This window comes from Chiloscyllium punctatum, chromosome 21, assembly GCF_047496795.1.
Source record: "Chiloscyllium punctatum isolate Juve2018m chromosome 21, sChiPun1.3, whole genome shotgun sequence".
NCBI classification, from domain to species: domain Eukaryota; kingdom Metazoa; phylum Chordata; class Chondrichthyes; order Orectolobiformes; family Hemiscylliidae; genus Chiloscyllium; species Chiloscyllium punctatum.
This window is the reverse complement of record NC_092759.1, coordinates 25403645-25418431: the sequence shown is the minus strand read 5'-3', so window position 1 is coordinate 25418431 and position 14787 is coordinate 25403645. Positions and strand designations below refer to the sequence as shown.

General features: G+C 43.0%; 1 protein-coding gene across 7 annotated transcripts in view; it reads left to right on the top strand.

The window, feature by feature from the left end:
* LOC140492664 (E3 ubiquitin-protein ligase RNF167-like) overlaps positions 1-14787 on the top strand; it is a 125811-nt gene that overhangs the window by 72977 nt on the left and 38047 nt on the right. The gene's annotated exons all lie outside the window — the stretch shown is intronic.

Here is a 14787-nt window from a genome sequence, read left to right as displayed (position 1 = left end):
CCAGAATTGCACACAATATTCCAACAGTGGCCTAACCAATGTCCTGTACAGCTGCAACATGACCTCCCAACTCCTGTACTCAATACTGTGACCAATAAAGGAAAACATACCAAACGCCTTCTTCACTATCCTATCTACCTGCGACTCAACTTTCAAGGAGCTATGAACTTGAACTCCAAGGTCTCTTTTTTCACAACACTCCCTAGGATCTTACCATTAAGTGTATAAGTCCTGCTAAGATTTGCTTTCCCAAAATGCATCACCTCGAATTTATCTGAATTAAACTCCATCTGCCACTTCTCAACCCATTGGCCCATCTGGTCCAGATCCTGTTGTAATCTGAGGTAACCCTCTTTGCTGTCCACTACTTGTTTGAGATGGGGATAGCCACAGGAAACTCCTCCACTATGTGTGTACCTTTCCTAACTTTCTTACAATACCTGAATGTACCTGCAGTTTTTCAATCTTCCTGAAACTCCCATCCATCATACTCCCAGTTCCTCTCCAACTGATCCATGTGATCCAATAATCATTGCGCAGACATTATCATCAGGCAGCTTGAAATTCTCCTTAATCTCCCACATCTGACAGGAAGAGTACATCATCCTACTAAAGGCTATCTTTGCATCTTAACAATGTACAGACCCCAAACATAGCAGTTTTACTCTTCCAGGATAAGTTGGAGCCTATGTGTTATATTTTTTAAAAATCTAATCGAGACAGATCTCAGTGAAACGAAAAAAACTCACCCTACTCACTATTATAGATTTACAGAAAAAATACCATTAAGATTCATGTTTTGTAAGTTTTAAAAACAAATACTTATATACTTCAGGCTCTGAAAATTTGGCACTCCCAGTTATAAGGCCAGGGGTTTCCTTTGGGGCCTTGGATGGAGGTGAGGAGATTGGTGTGGGTGCAGGTTTGGCACTTCTTGTGGCGGTAGGGGAAGGTGCTGGGAGTGGGGTGTGGGCTGGTAGGGGGTGTGGACCTGACAAGGGAGGCAGGTAGGGAATGGTCTCTCCGGAACGCTGATAGGGTTGATGAGGGAAATATATCTCCGGTGGTGTCTGTTTGTAGGTAGCGGAAGTGGCTGAGGATGATAAAACAAAGAACATTTCCAGCCCAGGAACATGCCCTTCGGCCCTCCAATCCAGAACCAATCCAAATGTACTGTCTAAACATAGAACATAGAACATAGAAGAATACAGCGCAGTACAGGCCCTTCGGCCCTCGATGTTGCGCCGATCAAAGCCCACCTAACCTACACTAACCCACTATCCTCCATATACCTATCCAATGCCCGCTTAAATACCCATAAAGAGGGAAAAACCTGTCGGTCAATTCCTAAGCATTTGTATCCATCTGCTGCCCACCTACTCGTGCATCTGTCCAGATGCATCTTAAATGAATCTACCACCTCTGCTGGCAACGCGTTCCAAATGCCTACCACCCTCAGTGTGAAGTACTTGCCGTGAGTATCCCCCTCAAACCTTCCACCTCTCACCTTGAAAGCGTGACCTCTCGTTATTGAATCCCTCACCCTGGGAAAAAGCTTGTCTCTATCCACCCTGTCTATACCCTTCATGATTTTGTAAACCTCAATCAGGTCTCCCCTCAATCTCCTTTTTTCTAGTGAAAATAGACTTAACCTATTCAACCGCTCTTCATAGCTAGCACCTTCCATACCAGGCAATATCCTCACAAACCTTCTCTGCACCCTCTCCAAAGCGTCCACATCCTTTTGATAATGTGGCGACCAGAATTGTACACAGTATTCTAAATGTGGCCGAACCAATATCTTGTCCAATTTTAACATGACCTGCCAGCTCTTATACTCAGTACCCCTTCCAATAAAGGCAAGCCTACTTTCTGCCTTCTTGACCACTCTATCCACCTGTGCAGCAACCTTCAGGGTACAATGGACCTGCACTCCCAGATCTCTCTGCTCATCAACTTTTCCCAAGGCTTTTCCATTCATTGTAAAAGTTGCTCTAGAATTTGACTTGCCTAAATGCATCACCTCACATTTGTCTGGACTGAAAGCCAACTGCCACTTTTCTGCCCAACTCTCCAGATTATCTGTATCCTCCTGTATTCCCTGACAGTCCCTTATACTTTCTGCTACTCCACCAATCTACGTGTCATCTGCAAACTTGCTGATCATACCAACAGTGCTCTCTTCTAGATCACTTATGTATATTACAAACAACAGTGGCTCCAATACTGACCCCTGTGGAACACCACTGGTCACCTTTCTCCATTTCGAGAACCTCCCTTCCACAACTACTCTCGGTCTCCTGTTGCTCAACCAGTTCTTTATCCACCTAGGTAGAACACCCTGCACACCATGTGACTTCACTTTCTCCATTAGTCTCCAATGGGGAACCTTATCAAATGCCTTACTAAAGTCCATGTATATGACACCAACAGCCCTTCCTTCATCTAACAACTTGGTCACTTCCTCAAGTAACTGTATTAAGTTGGTAAGGCATGCTCTCCCTCGCACAAAACAGTGTTGCCTATCACTGATATGATCTATTTATATTTAGAAAAGAATGTGCTTATCTTTCAGTACCTTCTCCATCAACTTCCCCACCACCGACGTCAGGCTCACTGGTCAGTAGTTACCCGGAATATCCCTACTACCCTTCTTGTACGGGGGAACAACATGAGCAAGCTTCCTTTCCCCTGGCACCTCACCTGCATTGAAGGATGCCACAAAGATATATGTCAGGGCCCCAGCTATTTCCTCTCTCGCTTCCCTCAGCAACCTGAGATAGATCCCATCTGGTCCTGGGGATTTGTCCACCTTAATAATCTCTAGCATACACAACACATCTTCCCTACTTATGCCAACATGTTCCAGACTAGTCAAACTTCTATCTCTAATCTCAAGATTCATCATGTTCCTCTCCTCAGTGAACCCTGATGCAAAGTAATCATTCAGAATCTCATCCATTCTCTCAGGTTGGGCACACAGCCTTCCTTCGTTATCATTTAGTGGACCAATTCTTTTTCTAGTTACCCTCTTGCTTCTTATATCAGAATAAAATGCTTTGAGATTTTCCTTAATTCTGCTTGCTAAAGCTATTTCATGACCCCTTTTAGCCTGCTTGATTCCTTGTTTAAGACTTGTCCTACTCTTCCGATATTCCACCAGGGCCCGTTCTGTTCTTAGCTGCCTAGACCTCATATACACTTCCCTTTTCCTCTTGGCTAGTCATACAATTTCTCCTGTCATCCACGGTTCACGAATCTTGCCCCTCCTATCCTTTGTCTTCAACGGGACATGCCTATCCTGCACTATCTTTAACCTATCTTTGAAAGCCTCCCACATCTCAAATGTGGACCTCTCTTCAAATAGCTGTGTCCAATCCACATTTCTGAGCTCCTGCCTAATTTTGATATAATTGGTCTTGGTCCAGTTTAGTACTCTTCCCTTAGGACCTCTCTCATCTTTGTCTACAAGTATTCTAAAACTTACAGAATTGTGATCACTGTTCCTAAAGAAATCCCCCACCACAACTTCTACCACTTGTCCTCGCTCGTCAGATGCAGAAGATTCCTTCCACATCTGACAGAAATTTGCCTGTAGCTCCAACAATGTCATCTACTGTATCCATTGCACCCAGTGTGATCTCCTCTACATTGGGGAGACAGGATGCCTACTTGTGGATCATTTCAGACAACATCTCTGGGACACCCACACCAACAACCCTACTGCCCTGTGGCTGAACACTTCAATTCTCCCTCCCACTCCATCAAGAACATGTAGGTCCTAGGCTTCCTCAATCGCCAAACCCTTGCCACTCGACACCTGGAGGAAGAATGCCTCATATTCTGCCTTGGGACCCTGCAACCACACTGCATCAATGTGGATTTCACCAGTTTCCTCATTTCCCCTTCCCACCACATTACCTCTGTCCCAAGCCTCCAACTCAGCACCGCCCTCCTGACCCATCCATCACCTTTCCCATTTATCTACTCCACCCTCCTCCAACCCATCACCTTCATCTACCTATTGCATTTTCAGCTACAACTGCCCCTCCCTGCTCACCCAACCCCACCTCCCTCTCAGTCCCCCAGCCTAAAGCCTCATTCCTGATAGAATAGAGGCATAGAGTCATACGTCATGGCAACAGACCCTTGGCTGATGCCCAACATGTTGATTCTCCTGCTCCTCGGATGCTGCCTGACCTGCTGTGCTTTTCTAGCACCACATTCTCAACACCCAGCTAGGAGTAGTTCCAATAATGAGGTCATTCCAAGTCAAAAGAACATTTTTAACTATGGTTTAACTAGGAGTTTTTGTTGGGTGGTTTTATGATTATTAGATTAGATTACTTAGTGAGGAAACAGGCCCTTCAGCCCAACAAGTCCACACCGACTCGCTGAAGCGAAACCCAGCCATACCCCTACATTTACCCCTTCACCTAACACTACGGGCAATTTACCATGGCCAATTCACCTGACCTGCACATCTTTGTGACTGTGGGAGGAAGCCGGAGCACCCGGAGGAAACCCACGCAGACACAGGGAGAATATGCAAACTCCACAGTCAGTCACCTGAGGCGGGAATTGAACCCGGGTCACTGGTGCTGCGAGGCAGCAGTGCTAACCACTGTGCCACCAACGGTGGAAAGTGATTGTTGCTTGTTAGAACAGCATGTGAAGAGATCCACACTAAAAGCACACAAAGTTATGGAAACATACAGGAAACTGCAGTATCCAAAAGAGCTGCGTAAACATTTAAACAGGAACTAGCCTGAAGGGGCATGAAGCTCTTCCTCATCTCTGCTGGTCATTGGACATTGTCCAACTGGAAGATCAACCTTTCTTTCTCTATGAACAATCTGTTACACAATTTCTAACACCTTGGTTTGTATTTCCATCTTCCTTCTATATATTTATTCTCAACTCTTGGCCTCAGAGTCATAAAGTTTCGGGTAGTGAAAGCCCAATCCAGGGATTGCACGTAAAAATCAAGGCTGATGTTCCATCACTACTGAAGAAGTAAAATCAGAAAGTGCTGGGAAAACTCAGCAGGTCTGGTACATCTGTGAATACAGAAATAAAATTGATGATCAATATAACTCTTCAGAACTGAACGGGCTGTTAAGTAGTGGAGTTTCTGCTGCTAACAGAGGAGGAGTGAATGGAACAGATCTTAAGCAGAACAAAAGCGCAATACTGTTTCTATTAGATGCTGGAAATCTGAAGCAAACATAGAAAATACTGGGGAAGCACAAAGAGTCTGGCACTGCATTCTGAAGAAGAGTTATGTGTGGGGACCCAGGTTCAAATCCTGTCATGGCAGATAGTTGAATTCAATTTTTAAAAAAATCACTTTGTTACCTGAAAGGATGTAGGAGCAGCTTGTTGGTAATTTTGTAAACTAAGTTGTTTAAATTGTTTTTAGGAGAAAACATTTAAAGACCAAGAGAAGGGGCAGGTGGAGTGAGACTAAACAGGTCAGTATGCAATGAGCAGACCCAAGCATGATGGGGCAGATGGCTTCTTGTATTGTCATACTCAGTGGTTCTGTTGCTTCAAGATACATTTGCATTATTAACTGTCCCCAACAGTATCAGTTCAAAATAATTACCACCCAGCAATTCTTTGTAGTTTTTAAACACATTTTAAAAATAAGTGCTGCTGATCTCATCCAGGGAATTAGCTAGTAGGATGGCGCAGCCTTGTTCATGAGGAAGAGTAGGACTAACAATTTAAAATATTTAACAAGTGGCTTAATTACTCATAGGTTACAGACCACTTCTGTATTAAAATCACTTCCTGTCAATATTAGTCTGAGAAACTCTCTGAAACCTCTTCCTCTAATGAGCTATTCACTGCTCTCACAACGAAGATGCAAAATATCCATATGTATTTGAAGCATTTTTTAAAAAGTATCACTTCATGATCAAAAGTAAACTGGCCTGCTTCCTGATCTCTGGCACCATGTGAGACACGGAAGAGCAGAGGTATATAAAAGGCATTTGCTCATTCTTTAAATACTTCCCTGTCAGCTTCTCAGAAGTGTTGACTAAATTACAGGATTCTAGCAGCAAACCTCGAAAGTCAGAAAACAGACCTTGGTCAGATGATTGAATCCAGAGGAGAAAGTGAGAACTGCAGATGCTGGAGATCACAGTTGAGAGTGTGGTTCTGGTGCTGGATAAACACACCAGATCAGGCAGCATCTGAGGAGCAGGAGAATCATCGTTTTGGGCATAAGCCCTTCCTGATGATGAGCTTATAACCAAAATGTTGATTGTCCTGCTCCTGTGATGCTGCCCGACTTGCTGTGCATATCCAGCATCTCACACTCGACGGATGGTTGAATCCTTCGAGTCTGCTTCACCAGTCAGTGTGATTGTGGCTGAACACCTGCCTGCAATATCCCCAAGTCCGTAAGTTTCTTCATCAAAACAACTATCCATTTCAGTTTTGAACATAGTCAACAGCTATGCATGCACAGTCCTCAGATCATAGAATCCCTGTTTCCCAATGCATAAAGAAGCCAATTAGCCCAACGAGTCTGCACTGACTCTCCAAAGAACATCTTGCCCAGACCTATCCCTAAAATCCTGGACTGGGTTTTTAACCAAGGCTTACTCACCTAACTTGTATACCCTGAGACAGTATAAGGTATTTTTTTTCTTAAGCATGGACAATCCACCTAGACCTTTGGTTGTATGTGTCCCAGGCAAAAACAACTGGCTGTGTAAGAAAACATTAAATGTATTCATATATTCAACATCCTTTGCCATCAGACCTTGTTTTTCTGGCATGAAACATTTACATCATCTATAGCTACAGGTGAGGTGCCTGGTGACTGGAGGATGGCTAATGTGTGTTTGTTTAAGAATAGTTGTAAGGAGAACCTGGGGAATAATAGAATCTGACTTCAGTTGTAGGTAACTTGTGAAAGGTGACTCTAAAAGGTAGGATTTATAAACATTGAGAGACAAAAATTGATTCAGGATAGTCAGTATGGTTTTGCATGAAGGAAAATCATGTCACAAATTTGATTTAGTATTTTGAGGAGGTAACCAAAAAGATTGAAGGCAGAGCAATTAATGTTGTTTACGTGATCTTTAGTCAACTCTTTTTGACAAGGTTCTGCATGGTGAACTAATTAGTCAAGTTAGGTCACATAGGATTTAGGGTGAGCTTGCCAACTGGATGCATAATTGACTTAATGGCAGGAGACAAGAGTGTGGTAAGAGGTTGCTTTTCAGACAGGAGGCTGTGACCAGCGGGGTTTTACAGATACCGGTTTTGGGTCCTCTTTGTTTGCCATTTCTATTAATGATTTGGATAAAAATATAGAAGACATTGGTTAGTAAGTTTGTGGATGACACTAAAATTGGCAGCATGGTAGACAGTGAAAAATGTTTTCTAAGATTGCAAAGGGATCTTGGTCGAATGGGTCAGTGGGCTGAAAAATAACACTGAGTTCAATCTGGGTAAATGCGAGGCATTGCATTTTGCCACAACTACAGGGATAGAATTTTAATTAATGGCAGAGCCTTGTGTAGTGTTGCAGAACAAAGGGACCTAGGGGTTCAGGAACGCTATTCTTTTGAAATTTGCATCACATATAGACAGCGTGGTTAAAAGGCATCTAGCACGCTTGTCTTCATTGCTTGGTCCTTTGAGTTTAGGAGTAGGGAAGTCATGTTGAGGTTGTACAGGATATTGGTGAGGCCTCTTCTGGAATACTGTGTTCAATCATGGTCACTCTGTTATAGGAAGGATATTATTAAGCTAGAGACAGTTCAGAAGAGGTTTACCAGCGTGTTGCTGGGTATGGAAGGTCTGAGTTGCAAAGAAAATTTGGATAGGCTGGGACTTTATTCACTGGAGCATAGGGGAAAGAGGTTTCTCGAGGTTTTTAAAATAATGAGGGGTATAGTTGGGATACAGGTAGTTGTTGTTTCTCTTGAATGAGGGATTTCAAGTCTCGGGGGTAGATTTGTAAGATGAGAGGAGAGAGATTTTTTTAGATTAGTTACAGTGTGGAAACAGGCCCTTCGGCCCAACAAGTCCACACCAACTGGCCAAAGCGCAACCCACCCAGACCCATTCCCCTAACACTGCAGGCAATTTAGCATAGCCAATTCACCTAACCCGCGCATTTTTTGACTGTAGGAGGAAACCCCTGGAGCAAATCCACGCAGAAACGGGGAGAATGTGCAAATTCCACACAGTCAGTCGCCTGAGGTGGGAATTGAATCCGGGTCCCTGGCGCTGTGAGGCAGCAGTGCTAACCACTGTGCCACCGTGCCACCCATTTAAAAGACATGAGCAATGTTTTTACACAATTCAGTTTATTTATTTATTGTCACATTTACCAAAGTACAGTGAAAAGCATTTTTTTTACGAGCAGTACATGCAAACATAGTAAGCAAGGGTGTACAGATCAGAAAGATTTAGAGACATGCAGGTTACATTGCACAGGGTGTGCACTAGGCGAGAGCATCGTTAACAGGGTCAGTATTACTTGAGGCTAGAGATTCCATTCATCAGTCTAATAACGACTGGCAAGAAGCTGTTCCTGAACCTGCAGATACGTGTGTTCAGGCTTCTGTATCTTCTACCTGATGGAAGAGGTTACAAGTATGCGATGGATCCTTTGGCAGCCTTTCCACGGTAGTGAGCTGTGTACGTGGAGTCCATAGATGGAAAGTTGGTTTCCATCTGGGTGTGGGTGTGTGCACCACCTTCTGCAGTTTCTTCCAGTCCTGGGCAGAGCAACTGCTGGACCAGGCTGTTATACACCCAGGCAGTATGCTTTCAGGAGTGCATCTGGAGAAGTTGGTGAGGGTCCTGACGGACATGTCACATTTCCTGAGGTACCTGAGGAAGAAGAGGCTGCGTTGTGTCTTCTTGACCATCACAATCAATGTGGGAAATCCAGGGCAGATGATCAGTTATCGTCACTCTGAGGAAGCTGACGTTGTCCACCCTTGAGTTTGCATATGGAATGAACTTCTTGAGGATGCAGACACAGTTCCAATGTTTAAAAGACACTTCGATAAGTAAATTAATAGAAAATGTTTGGAGGGATATGGGCCGGGAGCAAGCAGGTGGGACTAGTTTAGTTTGGGATTTTGCTTGGCATGGACTGGTTGGAATGAAGGGTCTGATTCCGTGCTGTATGACTCTATGATAAGGAATTTTTAAAAAAACCAAAGAACTTTGGATGCTGGAAATCAGAAACAAATCAGAAATTGCCGGACAAACTCAGCAGGCCTGGCAGAATCTGTGGAGAGAAAGCAAAATAAATGTTTTGGTTCCAGTGACCCTTCAGAGCCAATTGTAGCTAGGAAGAGGTGGAGGGGGGGGGGGTCCAAACCCTTGTATTGACTAAAACCGAACACCCAGAATAACTTGCCTCACCTTGTAATCTGTTGAAATATGAGTGACCGAGAACTCCTAATTTCCATTATTTTAAAGGAAGGTAACAATTTATTTTCCTAACTCTAGTGGTGAACACTACACAATAACTATTAACCAATCCAATCTCCTCTTGTTCTTAACTACTTACTATCTAACCCCAACTCTATATAAAAAAAATGCTGTTCTAATAACTAAATTATTAAACGTTACATTAAGAACGAAGAATAAAGAAAATTTACAGCCCAGGACCATGCCCTTCAGCACTCCAAGCCTGAGCCGATCCAAATGTACTGTCTAAATCTGTCGCCCAATTCCTAAGCATTTGTATCCCTCTGCTCCCCACCTACTCATGCATTTGTCCTGATGCACCTTAACTGAATCTACTGTGCCTGCCTCTGCTGGCAACGCATTCCAGGTACCTACCACCCTCAGTGTGAAGTACTTGCTGCGTATATCCCCCTTAAACTTTCCACCTCTCACCTTGAAAGCGTGACCTCTCGTTATTGAATCCTTCACCCTAGGAAACAGCTTGTCTCTATCCAAACCTGTCTATACCATTCATGATTTTGTAGACCTCAATCAGGTCCCCCCTCGATCTCCTTTTTTTTAAATGAATTCAAACCTAACCTACTCAACCTCTCTTCACAGCTAGCACCTTCCATACTAGGCAACATCCTCGTAAACCTTCTCTGTACCCTCCCCAAAGCTTCCACATCCTTTTGGTAATGTGGCGAACAGAACTGTACACTGTATTCTAAATGCGGCCGAACCAAAGTGTTGTACAATTTAAAATCTTATACTCAATACCCCGCCTGATGAAGGCAAGCGTAGCGTATGCCTTCTTGACCACTCTGTCCACCTGTGCAGCCACCTTCAGAGTACCTCCATTTTGAACAGAGTGGCGAGGAGAGAGAGCGGAGAGAAGCAAGGACTGCCAGGAAGTTTTTAAGTGGGTGAGATTGAAACCAGCGACCCTACCCCGTCAGACCTCTCTCCCACCCACCTCCCTTAATCTTACTAAGAGTCTGTGAACTTGGTAAGTTTTCAGGTTTTTCTCTTTTTTTTTTGACGAGGAGCTCAGAAATGGACTGAGGAGAGCCAGGAGGGAGCACGAAAAAGGCTTGGCAGGAAGGGTTCAGGAGAACCCAAAGGCACTTTACTCATACGTGAGGAATAAGAGAATGGTCAGGGAGAAGGTAGGGCTGGTCAGGGATTGCGTAAGGAACTTGTGCATAGAGTCTGAGCAGATAGGGGAAGCTCCAAATGAGCTTTTTGCTTCGGTTTTCACCAAGGAAAGGGACCTTGTTGTGAATGAGAACTTCGAGGAGCTGGGATACAGGCTTGAACAGATCAAGGTTGATGAAGTTGATGTGCTGGAAATTTTGGCAAACATTAAGGCTGATAAGTCCCCAGGGCCAGACCAGATTTATCCTAGGCTGCTCCAGGAAGCGAGAAAGGAGGTTACTAAGCCGCTGGCGAAGATCTTTGCTTCCTCAGTCTCCACAGGAGTTGTACCAGAGGATTGGAAGGAGACGAATGTTGTTCCTCTTTTCAAGAAGGGGAATAGGGAAATCCCTGGCAATTACAGACCAGTCAGTCTTATGTCTGTGGTCAGCAAGGTTTTGGAAAGAATACTGAGGGATAGGTTTTATGACTATTTGGCAAAGCATAGCATGATTAAAGGCGGTCAGCATGGCTTTGTGAGGGACAGGTCATGCCTAACTAATCTTGTTAAGTTTTTTGAGGAAGTGGCAAGACAGGTTGACGAAGGTCAACAGTGGATGTGGTGTATGTGGGCTTTAGCAAGGCATTTGATAAGGTTCCCCATAGTAGGCACATGCATAAAGTCAGGATTTATGGGATACAGGGAGATTGGGCTGTCAGGATTCAGAATTGGCTGGCTGACAGAAGGCAGGGAGTGGTTGTAGATGGAACGTTTTCTGCCTGGAGGTCAGTGTTGAGTGGTGTACTGCAGGGCTCTGTTCTTGGGTCTCTGCTCTTTGTAGGTTTTATAAATGACTTGGATGAAGAGGTTGAGGGGTAGGTTAGTAAATTTACAGATGACACAAAGGTTGGAGGTGCCGTTGTTAGTATTAAAGGCTACTGCAGGCTGCAGCGCAACATAGACAGAATGCAAAGCTGGGCTGAGAAATGGCAGATGGAGTTCAACCTGGATAAGTGCGAAGTGAAGCATTTTGGAAGGTCGACCTTGAATGCTGTATATAGGACTAAAGACAGGATTCTTGCCAGTGTGGAGGAACAGGGGGATCAGGGTGTACATGTACATAGATCCCTCAAAGTTGCCATCAAGTGGATAGGGTTGTTAAGAAAGCTTATGCTGTTTTGGCTTTCATTAATAGGGGGATGGAGTTTAAGAGCCATGAGGTTTTGCTGCAGCTCCACAAAATCCTGGTGAGATCACACTTGGAATATTGTGTCCAGTTCCAGTTGCCCTGTTATAGGAAAGATACGGAGGCTTTGGCGAGGGTGCAAAGAAGGTTTACCAGGATGCTGCCTGGACTGGAGGGCTTGTCTTATGAAGAGAGGTTGAATAAGCTCGGACTTTTCTGTCTGGAGAGAAGGAGGAAGAAAGGTGACCTGATCGAGGTGTACAAAGTAATGAGAGGCATGAATAGAGTCAATAGCCAAAGACGTTTCCCCAGGACAGGATTGACTGGCATAAGGGGTCATAGTTTGAAGATATTAGGAGGAAGGTACCAAGGAGATGTCAGAGGTAGGTTCTTTATCAGAGTTGTGAATGCATGGAATACATTGGCAGCTATGGTGGTGGAAGCAGAGTCATTAGGGGCATTCAAGTGACTGCTGGACATGCACATAGACAGCAGTGAATTGTGTGTGTAGGTTAGGTTATTTTATTTTAGATTAGGAATAATCCTCAGCACATCATTTGGGCCGAACAGCCTGTTCTATGTTCTGTGTTCTAATGGACCTGAACTCCCAGATCTCTCTGCTCATCAACTTTTCCCAAGGTTCTTCCGTTTACTGCATAATTCGTTCTCGAATTCGACTTCCCAAAATGTATCACCTCATATTGCCTGGATTGAACTCCATCTGCCACTTCTCTGCCCAACTCTCCAGTCTATCTATATTCTTTGAAGTCCCCTATACTTTCTGCTACTCCACCAATCTTTGTGTCATCAGCAAACTTACTGATCAGACCAGCAATGCCCTCATCCAGATCATTGATGTATATTACAAACTACAGTGGCCCCAGCACTGATCCCTGTGATCTCCATTTCGAGAAACTCCCTTCAACTACTACTCTGTCTCCTGTTGCTCAACCAGTTTTTTATCCACCTCGCTAGAACACCCTACACATCATGTGACTTCACTTTCTCCATTAGTTGAGATTAACCTAAAGACTATAGTCTTGAGATTGTCTTCACTGTGGTCTTCAATCTTCCTGGGTCATTGTCTTTCTTTTTACTGTATGTTTTACATGAAAAGGTACCTTTGATAGAGAGTGTTTTCTAATTTCTTTGAGAGCAAGATATTAGAAGGCCAGTTAGCTGTCTAGCTCTACAGCAGATGTTCGGCTGATTTGATGGTAGTTGCTTTCTGACCCATTGTCAAAATGCCCGTGTTTTTATACCCACCAGCAACATACTGTCTCATTGGTCCGATGTTGGCAAAAGAATAAATACAAACTAAGTTGGGTTTTGATATCCTGGGCATAACTTAAACTAATTGGTTAAATTTGAATTATTGTCAAAACTGCAACCAAAACTCGGGTATCCATTTAACAATGGAGATTGAGATAAGGAAATGCAAGAAAATGCTCAGGCCCTAAAATCGTTAAACTCAATATTGATTCCAGAAGGTTGCAGAGTTCCTAAATGAAAAATGAGTTACTGTTCTTCCAGGTTATGCTGAGCATCACTGGAGCACTGCAATCTGAGACAGAGATGTTGTACAGGGAGCATGGTGATGTGTTGTCATGGCAGGCAACTGGAAGCTCAAGGTCATCAACTGATAAGGATGTTGTTTAATCAGTACTTATTTCCATGCATCCATGTCCTTTCTGTATGACATGGCATTCTAATATAGCCCTACACATTTTCCCATTGTCTGTCCTTAAGTATGAAAATATGGTCTCTAACTGTTCCAATATTGTCTAGTTGCAGTTTAGGAGGGTGACTTTATGAATATTGTATATACTTGTGTAAAAGTTGATGTTTTTAGGCTATTTTTAAAGTTTCAATTTATAGTGCTGACTAATATACTGGCACTAGTTTTGATGGGCTGAAATTCATGCTGCGGTTCGAAAAACTATTATTAGCAGAAGGCGATTTGATTGCTTAACTGATCCCAGGTAAAGAAGAAAAACATAGTGAATTACGGTAAAGGTAATTACCGGGTAAAAGCAAGGGAAACAAGGGGAATTACTGATCGTAAATTTTATTTATACATACCTATGCGAAAATTTAACATGTCAAAGAGTCATTGAAGTCCTGCAAAATCACACTGTTCAACATCATCATGGCCTGGTATAATGGCACGCTTAAAATGAAATACTTATTAAATTCTGAATGTGTAAGTGTCTTAAACTTTCTCGCCAAATTCTTCCATTTCCCTCACATTCACTCTCATATTATGAACCTCAGCAACATTAACAAATTTGTCAAAGAATTAAAGATATATGTAGCTAATATATCTCACCTTTATTCAGATATAGATTAAAACGATTAACTTTTTAATGATATTAACAGTTGGATGTATAGTGAACAAAGTGCAATAAGTACTGATGGGCTTATTACTGGTCTGAATGAATCAAGCTGTGCTGTAGGTAACCAAGTGCAGTGACTAGAGCTATGAATGAATACAGATGCAATATAGTAAACAAAAAAATGATGAGTACAGTTACCAGTGTGAATGAATGGATGCAATTTCATTTAAGTGGGCTAATGGGAACATGCGTTTCCTTTGTAAGAGGTTTATAATGCAGTATAATAGAGTTGACTTTCACATGAGATATATGGAAAATATAATACTTTTTGACCAAAAATAAGGGGTTGACTTTTACATGAGATCGACTTTTGCATGAGTATATACAGTACTTTGTCGACCTCACTTTTAGTGCCTTTATCTGCCACTCCTCTTACCAGCTGCCATACGTTCCATCTCCCCTCCCTTTGATTTTGCTTTCACATTAGTATGTGACATAGCAACTTAGATTTCCCAAGATCGAGAGTATCTACTATATAAGTCACTTTATTAAACCTCCTAACTTTTTTGTATCAACCACTTGAATTTTTTTTGTACAAGTTCACCTTGTAAAGGTAATAATACCAACACTGGTTGCTCATAAGTTCATAAGACATGGAGCAGCAATTAGGCCATTCAGCCCATTGAGTCTGC